Source organism: Rana temporaria, chromosome 2, assembly GCF_905171775.1.
Source record: "Rana temporaria chromosome 2, aRanTem1.1, whole genome shotgun sequence".
NCBI classification, from domain to species: Eukaryota; Metazoa; Chordata; class Amphibia; order Anura; family Ranidae; genus Rana; species Rana temporaria.
The window spans coordinates 403,947,778-403,959,903 of NC_053490.1; the positions used below are offsets into that span (position 1 = coordinate 403,947,778).

Below are 12,126 nucleotides of genomic sequence, written 5' to 3' on the forward strand. Positions count from 1 at the left end.
TGACCGAATGATAACTGACTGATGGGGACCACACACGATCGTTTCGGACCGATGAAACGGTCCTTCAGTCCGTTTTCATTTGACTGATCGTGTGTACGCGGCCTATGAGTGCTAGTTTCATGAGAAGTGATATTGGTGGGGTTTCTACTGTGATGCTCATTGCTATTCTAGGGGCCTGTTGAAGAGGAAGCTGAACCTAAGGACCTGCATGTTCAAGAATCTCCCTGCTTCTGTTTCATGCATTCTGCTTATCTGTGTTTTCTCTGCCTCTTCTACTGCCTTTTATTTTTTCCCCTAAAAGTCACCATATCATCAGTCATCAAGGGTGTCACCTCACCTATCAACTATTTTGACTCAGGCCCCGTACACACGACCGAGTTTCTCGGCAGAATTCAGCCAGAAACTCGGTCGGAGCTGAATTCTGCCGAGAAACCCGGCGTGTGTACACTTTCGGCCGAGGAAGCCGACGAGTTCCTCGTCGAGCCAAATAGAGAACATGTTCTCTATTTCCTCGTTGTTCTCTGAGGAAAGTTGGCTCGCCGAGATCCTCGGCGGCTTCACACAGAACTCGACGAGCAAAACGATGAGTTTTGCCCGTCGAGTTCCTCGGACGTGTGTACGCGTGTGTATGGGGCCTCAGATATTTATTGACCCCTTTGACTCCCAGCCAATTTATCAACCCCTTGGATAGTCCCATCGACGCTGGGAAGGGGAATTATGTGGGGTGAACAGGTCAATATTAAATCCTGCTAAGTGATTACTGGTCTAAACCTGAAATCCTCCCTGCCACCCTCTGAAGATTATGGCTAGCTTCAAGTCTATTGACAACTTAGACAAAATGTTCTCATCTTCAGCTGCGACACACTTAACAATCTGTGATACTAAAAAATGATCACAACTGATGGCACTTTCTCTTTAATGAAAATGCATAGTGTGCCTTCTAAAAAAAAATCATAAATCTACTCGCTTTTGGCTCTAGAACATGAATATTTGGCCAAGAGTAAAGCAACGTATTCTGATACTTCTCAGTTTCCACAGCAGAAATGACATTACATATGTCCAGGAAAAAAAAAAACTCTCCCAGAAGAAAAAAAATCTTACACAGTTTATTTCCTTCTTGCATCTGGAAAGAATTTAGATCACATGTCCCTCAAGGCGAATGTTTTCTTGAAGAGCTTAAAAATCTTCTGAATTAAAATAGGGAAACGGAGGATACGAAAATCATAACTGGTTGTGGTTGCAGTGGCAAGAGAAATCAAACTGTTGGGAAAATATTCAACCTCACAGATAGTGTGCATGACTTTAAAGTGGAACTTCAGTAGAAAATAAAGTCCTGCTCGATCACTTCAGACTGGCCCCTTTTGCAGGTATAGCTACAGTGCCTCGAAAAAGTATTCATACCCCTTACCCCCAGTGTGCCAAAATTGTAGAGATCAATCTGCTGACAGCCTTATAGCGTAATTAACCACTTGCCGACCAGCCTCCGTCATTATACTGCGGCAGGTCAGCAAGATTCTGTGAACCTTCGTAGCTGTATGTTGGTCCCTTTGAGTGGGATAGCAGACACGCGCGCGCCGCTGCATCGTGGGGGTGCTGATGCTCGTGAGGTTTGACAGTTTAGTTGAAGACACAAGCAAATGTGACAGTTATCATTTGCGGCATTCCAAGACTGTAACTGATACACATAGATGGGTTTAAGATTTACTGCTGTTCAGGGGCTCTGGGCTTCGACAAAATGGCAGCCTCTAGCAAGACGAAACAGCACACACTAATTTTGTAATCATAATTATTAATGTGGAATGTATGTTCCTTGCTAAAAAAACATTATTTTCTATCATGTTGTTATGGGTAAAGTTCCATTTTAAGTTTAAAAGTCCTGCCGATCTGCAAAGATGGCTTCCAACTGAGGCAAAATGGAAGAAAGTAATATACCAAAGCACAAGCTTTTGTGTATGCTGTAAATAACTAAGATATACATGAGATCACAAGAAATTATATTTTTGCTTTCATGTTATCATTGACTTCCATACAGTGGAAGTCAAAGATAAACCCATGCATAGTGCTATATATAACCTACTGCACATAACTGCTCTTCACAAGAAGGCCCAAAATTGAATTTAATTTTTTAACCGTATAAGAAATATGGCCTAAAATACTAGTGGTTTACCTGGACAGTGTCGGTAAGGTGGGGGTGTCAGTAGGTTTTTATTGAATATTATTTTTTTAACTATTTTTTTTGTAATATTTATCGTTTTTTTTTTAATTCAGTCACATATAACCCCCTGAAAATAAACATATCTTGTTTGCTCCCTTCCAGTCTTTGGATAAGTGAGAAATACTCGGCAGTGTTATCTAAGTAGTTTCATTGAACTTTCAATAGTTTGTGGCATCATCAGCCTGCCTCTCCTCCTCAACCAATCAGTAGAAGCTGAGCATCATCGCTCAGCCGACTTGATTTTGTTCCAGGAGCGGCAAGGGAAGGTTTTTTTCCCGCTGCTGAAATACAACACTGTATACTGTATATTAATATATGGGTCAAACTATTGTTAAATGAAGCCTGAAGATCAGCTTTAAGAATTAAAGTATATTAGGACTATAGAACGCCTTACCCTATGTATGGTGAAAAAAAGAGAGTGGGTGTTATGTAGTACAAATTTACTTCATGTTCTAGGGTTACAACACTTGTCCTGCATGAATACAGTACTGTGAGTCTAGATACACTTTACATTCAGAATAATAGTAATTCCTCCTTTGCTTTGAAATAACGCAAAGGTACCAGAATATAAATGTGAAAGTTGCCACTGCTGACTGGTGTCCTGGCACCTCCTATGTCCCTACCTTTTCTAGATCGGTGACTTACAAAATATCAAAGTCAGCACAGACCTTCAAAAATAGGTAATTCATGGCAGTATATACACGTGTTTCTATTGTAAGGGCCCTTTCACATGTGCGGACCGTATGTCCGCATTTTCATCCATCCGTTGCGCATGAAAACGGGACATACATCGGTCCCTATGTGATTGCAGGTGTCAGCGGATGACCATCCGCTGACACTTGTAATCACCCGCCTCCGCAAAGATCCGATTTTTCGGACGGAAGAAAATCCTATTTTTCTGGCGGATCAGATGAACACGGACATATGGTCCGTGTTCATCCGATCCCCCCATAGGGGAGAGCGGAGAGAAAAGCACAGTGTGCGGGGTCCGCCCTGTCAGCCGACGGCTCAGCGGGGATTTTACAGAGGATCATCCCCGCTGAGCTTTACGGACACACAGAGGCGGATCATTACTGATCCGCCCCGTGTGAAAGGGCCCTAACTGTTTTTTTTATAATGTTTATCTGTTTCTGCAAGCATCTGTGGTGTTTTTTTTGCTACCTTTATTCTTGGTTTTAACTGCCATACACACACAAAAGAAAAAAGCTATTGTTATCACAACAGTGCTGGCAAAAGCTGGGTCTGCAGATTGAAGCAAGAGCAATAAATACCGGTAAACCCAAACTGTTATGTAAATGTGTTGTGCAATAACAATGAATAAACTAAGCTTACTTATCTTTATTGGAGGCAGGCTGCTCTTGCAAAATTGCTATGAATAATAATCTCAAACACCTAATAAAGAAGGAAATTCATCCCTGTGCCTAATGCCCCGTACACACCATCACTTTATGTGATGAAAAAAAATGACGTTTTTAAAAACGTCACTTTAATTGACCGTGTGTGGGGGAAAACGTAGTTTTATGTCTTCTAAAAAACGACCAAAAAAAATTGAAGCATGCTTCAATTTTATGTGTCGTTTTTCAAAACGTCAACTTTTACTTCACAGAAATTGACCGTGTGTAGCAAAAACGTCGTTTAAAACGACGTTTTTTCATCCACGCATGCCCAGAAGCTACTTATGAAGCAAGCTTCAATGGTAAAACGTGGTGGAACGTAACCTCACTTTGCAAGATCATTGTGAGAAAACGATGGTGTGTAGGCAACTTCGTCTTTGAAAATTGAAGTTTCAAAAACGTCATTTTTTACTTCACAGAAATGTCGTTTTTTTTCATCACATAAAGTGATGGTGTGTACGCGGCATAAGGCATTTCTGATAGCCCATACTTATTACTCCAGTCTGTTAATTATTAATTTGTGACCATGCAACTTACTATGCATCCAAGAACCCCCTCACATAAAATGTGGTTTATAATCTCTGGTATATAATACAGTATATGCTCTAAACCAGTAGCTCTGGTTTCTAAGTATACTCCAGACCAGTGTTTGTAATCCACAGTTCCTAGATTGTCTCCTAAGGTTGCTAGGGGTTCCTTGAGCAGTGAGCAATAGTGGATTGATCTCCCATCTACAGTACCCACCAATTCACCAAGAGGGGCAATTTTCCACTAACCGACAATGTAAAGGGTCACTACTACATTGACCAGGGGCGGCCCATCCATTAAGGGCGCACAGGCGCAGCCTCCCCTTTCCATCACCGTGGCCACCCCCTAATATTGCCTCCGGCCCCTTTCAGGACCCCATGCGCATGAATTACAGAAGTGTTTTTTTTTTAAGCCAGAGACTCTAATAGGCGTCAAAATAGGGTGGGCTCTGGACGCAGAGCATTGCGCTTCGAGCCCACCCAGGTGTGTTAGAATAGCGAATGAATATTCACACTTCTAACACTAATTCGCCTCTCCTCGAATTAGGAAGCGCAGGTCTGATACCCGTTTCTCGATTGGCTGAAAGGACTGGCAATCCTATTTGATGCCTAGAAGGAGGCGGAGGAAGATGCACGGTGGAAGCTGCCGTGATCCACAGGAGGAGGAAGGAAGAACACGCTTCCCGTCCGCCCGCTTCCTAGATGAGGCAAGTGCGGGGCTTTAATATCCTGAATGTCTTCCGGGGGCATAGGGTTTTGTTTGCTGCCCCCCAAAAGAAAAAAAAAACAGCCGCCACTGACATTGACCACTAATGTTAGAGAACATGACAGTTTTTACAGCGTGCTTTCTTTTCTACAGTTATTTATTTAAAGAAGTTTTCTAAAAAAAAGTAGGAGGTTGGTAAAAAAAAGATGCCCTGGGTGTCAAATAAGCTAGGTATGACCACTTATTCTTTTATTTAGACCTTTCTTTAATGTATTGATCAAGGTAATGTACCATGAGCTGAAGCTATAATCCTGTTTCGTAGAGGTTCCCCAAAAATCTAAAAAAATATTTCAATGGTTCCACAGGGTAAAAATTAGAAAAGCTGTCCTAGATTATCCCAGCACACCTCAAATTGACTTCAAATTATGACATCAGATGCACCATCGCTTACATGTGTCAGAAAACCCATTGAATGCTTCTTGCGTGGTTAATGTGGTTAATTGCCTGGTTAATATCCAAGAACCCCTGAATGCAGCATTACCATAAGATCTACCCTTGGTCCTAGTCACATGCTTGGCGGGAGGAAACAAACATGCATGTCCTTAACTGCATTGGCACAGACAGCAGGATTTGGCCCTGCCCCCTGCGTTGCTGGATTTGATTAACCGCTGCTGTCAATCAGGAGCTAGACAGCGGCTGGAGCCGCTGCGCTCATGAACATTGCTGGATCGGATTGGGCTTAGGTATGAAAGGGGGGGGGGGGGTAGCTGCAGCACAGAAGTTTTTTCACCCTAATGCATAGAATGCATTAAGGAAAAAAACCTTGAGGCTTTACAACAACTTTAATAAAGTATTAGCTAGACCATGTTTTGTAGAGAAAGCACTGCTCCTAATTCCTTTGCGTGTTGGCCTTGTACCTGAAGACCTAGGTACTTGGTCTTGCAATATCTGCTGAAGGGAGGAACAGAGTTCGGACTGATCTTCCTTTCAGCAGAGATCATGTGACCATGTTTCTCGGGCATCAGGCACATGACCAGCATTGATGGGAACCTAAAGCAGCATTTTTTTTAGGAAAAATATACTGTATATTAGTCTAATTATATCAAGACTCTTAGATTATATATAGATATTTAGATTTGTAAAACAGTGGGAATAAGTAAATGCCTTCTGTTTTAAAAGGCCATAAACTCTAATTTGGTATTTTATGCTGCTTTTAAGTAACTTAAATGTTCTTTATAGAAAAGAAAAGTAGTAAATGATAGAATTGGTCTATAAATATTCACCTGAACAATATTATTATTGTTTTCTAAAATAGAACACTGAAATACCATCCTTTTTTCTAACATGTGGTATACTTAAAATATATTTTTCTAATACTAGTAGTAGCATAGGTTTACTTGCTGTTACTATAAATATGAGATTTGTTAGGAAAAAAATAAACTTAAGTTTATGAAAGCATCTGTATAAATTATCATCAGTTGAGCTTTATTATCTATCGAGGCTCCCACAGAGCTCTGCACTTATGCAGGAAAGCTGGTCTTTCCCTAGCGACTTCCTCTGCCACTCCCTGACCTTCAGCTTTTTTATATGTCAGGAATTCCTTAAAAAAAAAAAAAAGCTTCCAGTTAAATTTACCACAGAAAAAATGTGTTTATCTCTAAGGCCTCTTGCACACAGTACTGATGTTTGAGCAGCAGCATATCTGGCTGTAATTTCAGGCATTTGCGTTTACACATATTCCCGTGTATGCACATCAATGAGTACAATACATTCCTTAAAAAAAAAATCTATGTACGTTCAAAATATTTATGCTCATATGTGCATAATTACGCTTTTTGGGCGTACCGGCGCAAAATACTCACCGGGAAAGCAAATTTTTCTTCTTCTTTTTACTCAAGAATATGCGGCGCTTGTTTATGCACCTGTGTATACAAGCACATTGTAAACAATGGGCTGCATTTTAGATCTTTAAAAAAAAACACTGGGCCAGATTCACGTAGAATCGCGGCGGCGTAACGTATCGTTGATACGTTACACCGCCGCAAGTTTTCCTCGCAAGTGCCTGATTCACAAAGCACTTGCATGAAAACTTACGCCGGCGGCCTCCGGCGGAAGGACGCGTAATTCGAAGGGGCGTGTGCCATTTAAATTAGGCGCGCTCCCGCGCCGGACCTACTGCGCATGCTCCGTTTTGAAATTCCTGCCGTGCTTTGCACGAAGTGATGTCATTTTTTCGAACGGCGATGTGCGTAGCGTACATTCGTATTCCCGGACGTCTTACGCAAGAACAAAAAAATTTTACATTTCGACGCGGGAACGACGGCCATACTTTATACAGCACATACGTGTGCTGTGTAAAGTTAGGGCAGCTAAAACGACGACTAACTTTGCGACGGGAAACTAGACTAGCAGCGACGTAGTGAACGCGAAAAACCGCTGTGGATCGCCGGAACTACTAATTTGCATACCCGACGCTGGTTTACAAAGCAAACTCCCCCCAGCGGCGGCCGCGGTATTGCATCCTAAGATCCGACAGTGTAAAACAATTACACCTGTCGGATCTAAGGGCTATCTATGCGTAACTGATTCTATGAATCAGTCGCATAGATACTCTGAGAGATACGACGGCGTTTCAGAGAAACGCCGTCGTATCTCTTTTGTGAATCTGGGCCACTGTACCAAGCTTTTTTCAAGCTGCAGTGTGCAAGAAGCCTTTAGCCTGAGAACAAGCGGTGCTGATGCTTTCAAAAGTCATACCTAAAAAACAGCCAAAATGATCCCATAAAAGTAAACGTTCACACCTGAAAAACAAAGCTACAATCCTGAATTTAACCCTAACCATAGGCCTGAGAAAACCCTAAATGTAACCCACACCTAACCCTTGTGTCTAACTAAACCTAAAGCTAATTCCTAAACATAACTTTTAACCCAAAGTCTCAAATCGAAAGCATTAAGATATTATTGGGAATTCAATAAAGCTGCTGCGACACTTTTTTGGTGGTAATCCCATTTGTTAATCTATGGAGCCAAATTCATGAAGCATTTGCAGCACTTTTGGTTCTTACAGCAACTCTTGCTCCAAATTCAGGTAGTTCTAAAATGAGTCACTTTTACATTGTTGTCGCATTGAATGCGCCAAATGTAAAAGTGGAACTAATTAAGACCAACTCTCTTTTGGTGTACAGAGAGAAAAACTAACAGATTTTGCGAAAGTGTCTTGCATGCATTCTAAAAGTGGTGCAGTGTGAGCCAAATTCAAATACAAGTTCTAGACAGGAATATGAATTTGGCGCATTCTTTTAGAATGCATGAGACACTTTCGGAAAATCTGCCTGTGCCAGTCTTTATGAATTGCAGGGACTTTCCCCCAATGCATGGGTGCTCAATCTGTGGCTCTCCAGCTGTTGCCGAACTACAAGTCCCATCATGCCTCTGGCTTTGGAAGTCATGCTTGTAACTGTCAGCCTTGCAATGTGACTTGTAGTTTCGCAGCAGCTGGAGAGCCACAGGTTGAGCACCCATGTCCTAATGCCTATACCTAGTTCTTTAAATAAAGGCACAGCTAAACTAATATTTAAAGTGGGTGCATCCCCTAATTCTAATGGCATAATGACATAGGAATGGTATTACAATAAAATAAAAATGATCATGCCAATAACAGCATAATAATATTTAGGATTTTCTTGCACAATAATGCACAATGATAAAAAGCTGTAATGAAAACTGGGCCCCATCTAGCCTGCCAAAAAACAATTGATTTGCACATACAGTCATGACACTGGGTTTAGATTGTAATGATGAAAAAGACCAGTTGCCATTTGAGAAAACCAAGCTGACATATTTATAGAAATAAAATAAGTATTCAGAACAGGAGAAACATTGTCAGGTTTCACATATTACTCCATAAAATGATCCTAAACAATGCTGACAGGTCATCTTCAACAACTTCAAAATGGTCTCCAGAATTCCACTCTTGTTCCGAGAATCAGTGCCCAGTTTTCCCATGAGCCCAATGAAAACAACTTTATAGATGTCAGAGGTATTGCTTGCAAAAACTTCTGACAAGGCAAAAGGATAAAATAATTCAGAAGGGAAAGTAAGAATGAAAGGACACAGATGTAACTTAAGCAAGTGCGTCACTGACTTTAAATAATAAATGAAGAGAGAACAATGCAGTGCCTATTCCCTGATGTACCCAATAACATTTATTAAAGTGTGGATTCACTATGGGCTACAGATGTTTTATTGCAGTTCCTGGCTTGTCCCAATGAACTACAACAAAAAACAAACAAATATATATATATATATGTACACACATTAGAGCTGCACGATTAATCGCTAAAGAATCAAAATCGCGATTCAACTCTCCTTACGATCTTAAAACAGCATTTCCCGATTCTATGTGGCAAGTGCAGGGAGTTCTCTGCTCACTTCTGACAGCTGACGAAAAAACAAAAAAAAATCCAGGCAGCCTGCCAAGTTTATCACAACATAGAAGACAAAGAAAAACATTGTAAAGCAGTTCTTTAGATCAAAGAAATGACCTCCGGTCTGTAAATGAGGTCAGTTTAACCACTTCAATACTGGACACTTTCGCCCCCTCCTTCCCAGACCAATTTTTAGCTTTCAGCGCTCTTGCACTTTCAATGACAATTGCGCGGCCGTGCTACACTGTACCCAAATGAAATTTGTATCATTTTGTTCACACAAATAGAGCTTTCTTTTGGTGGTATTTACTCACGACTACATTTTTTTTTGCAATATAAGCGATAAAAGAGCGGAAATTTGGAAACACAGGACACAGGAAGCTAAATGAGAGACACTCTCACTTGGATCTACTAATTGACTTCTGTAAAACTCTGTTGGTATTTTTGCGCTCAATCAGAGCTGCAGGCTATAGCCAGCAGCGCTGATCAATGTATTCTGATGGCAGAGAATTCCCCCCGCTGTCAGAATACAATGACTCAGCAGGGAGGATTCCCCCATCCATCTCAAATGTGTGGATGACGGAACCTAATCTAATCTATGGACTGCTTAAAGGGGAGTTCCAGCCATTTGTATGTTTATTAAAAGTCAGCAGCAACAAAAAGTGTAGCTGCTGGCTTTTAATAAACAGGCACTTACCTGCTCCAGCGCTCCAGCGACGCGCCGGCCGGGGCTCCGCTCCTCTCCCCCCCTCCCCGGCCGGCGTCTTCATTTTCAGTGTGGGCACCCGGCCGTGACAGCTTTCGGCTTCACGGCCGGGCACCCACTGCGCATGCGCGAGCGGCACTGCGCATGCGCGAGCGGCGCGGCCCCGGCGCCGCGTAGTTGGCCAGGAGATCGCCTAGGACCTGTGGCGTGTCCTAGGCGATCGCCTACAGCAGCCACTTCCTGAAGGCGATTAAGCTTCGTCGCCTACAGGAAGGAGGAAGTGGGACAGGAAGTCCCACTCGTGCTGAAGCCCCCACTCCCCCCCCAAAAAAATTACATGCCAAATGTGGCATGTAAGGGGGAGAGGAGTGGGTTAAGAGGAAGTTCCAAATTTGGGTGGAACTCCTCTTTAAGCTCTTTAACTGGAAAATTGGAAAAACTGCGCTAAAAATATTGAAAGAAAATAGTACAAAAGATAAACACCTGTAACCATGGTACACTGTGTTCAATATGGAATCTGCGATTAGCATATAAACAATTAGTACAGGAAACATAGAAATAGAAAATATATAAATCGCGCTACCCCCTAACTATATGGTAATCCTAGTATAAACTGGATACACCAGAATTAAAAATTACCAAAAAAGTCAAATAATAATAAAAGTATCTGACTGATACCATATGATGATATGACTCCTAATATGTCCAATATAATAAATATGGGTTATAAAGTGACCATAAAAGATTGTGAACTAAAATGCATGTGACAAACTATAGTCCATAGATGTATTAAATAGTTCATCAAAGTTGCTGAACACCAGTGCTCTGTGACGAAATCCAAAATCTAAGGATAAACGTGTCCAAAAAAGTGATGATCCTCCACCAATCAAATAGAATGGCTCCTTACCAGCTTACCAGTATCCCATATGACAGGAGATCATTAAAGCCTGTAGTCAAGATGTTCACTTCAGCCACGCAGCTAAGCTCTTTAACTGCTTGCCAGTGTCTTGTCCACCGACAGTGCACTCACTGGCCACTGAGGCACTCTCACTAAACAGTGCAATGACAGCTGGCAAGACTTAAGCCTCGTACACACGTCCGAGGAACTCGATGGGCGAAACACATCGTTTTGCTCGTCGAGTTCCTTGTGAAGCCGCCAAGGATCTCGGCGAGCCAAATTTTCCCATTCCCGTCGAGGAAAAAGAAGACATGCTTTCTTTTTGGCCCGATGAGATCCTCAGCGGTTTACTTGTTGAAAAGTGTACACACGACCGGTTTCCTCTGCAAAAAAAAAACCCAGCAAGCTTCTTGCTGGTTTTTGCCGAGAAACTCGGCCGTGTGTACGAGGCCTCAGCCATAAAATCAGCTACCAGTAACAAGGTGAAACTAAATCAGAGAGGAACACAGCAGATCATATTGTTTACTTTTAAAGGTTTAAATTGAGTACAGGTTCACTTCACTTGAAAAATGATGGTTATAGACTGGTTGCTATTCCAGGAGCACATTTATTGAAGAATATAAATACAAATAGCTAAGATAGAGCACTCTTTCTTAGGATTCTCATACTGATATCTTCTAACCAGTACATTCTCTTCCTACGCAGGACTTTTATGAGGAAAGTCTTGCCAAACGTTCATTGTTTAGAATACACATATACTGTACATGGGTACAGGCACAAGATGTACAGAACACCAGAGGCCATTGTGTGAAGGCTGCATTATAAATGAAGAATGTGACTGCATAATTAATTCAAAATAGCATATTCTCCATCATAATTATACAGCTAACCCTATGCACACCAAATAAAAATGTCCTTCGTGACATATTTGACCAAATATACCAGGGATTTGCAATTAGCTGACCTCCAGCTGTTGCAGAACTACATGTCCCATGAGGCATAGCAAGACTCTGACAGCCACAAGCCTGACACCCAGAGGCAGAGGCATGATAGGACTTGTAGTTTTGCAACATCTGGAGGTCCGCTATTTACATATCCCTGAAATACACCTTCCTTCATGTCTAAGGCCTTGTACACACGGTCGGACCAAACCGATGAGAATGGTCCGACAGACAGTTTTCATCGGTTCACAGCGTCGACTTGATTCTGAGAATGCGCGGGTTTTGAACCGATGCTTTCTGTACTAACCATCG

The 12,126-nt window shown here is 41.8% G+C and overlaps 1 protein-coding gene across 1 annotated transcript in view; it reads right to left on the reverse strand.

Annotated features, from left to right (window-relative positions):
- WWC3 (WWC family member 3) overlaps nucleotides 1-12,126 on the reverse strand; it is a 257,499-nt gene that overhangs the window by 63,201 nt on the left and 182,172 nt on the right. The window lies entirely within an intron of this gene.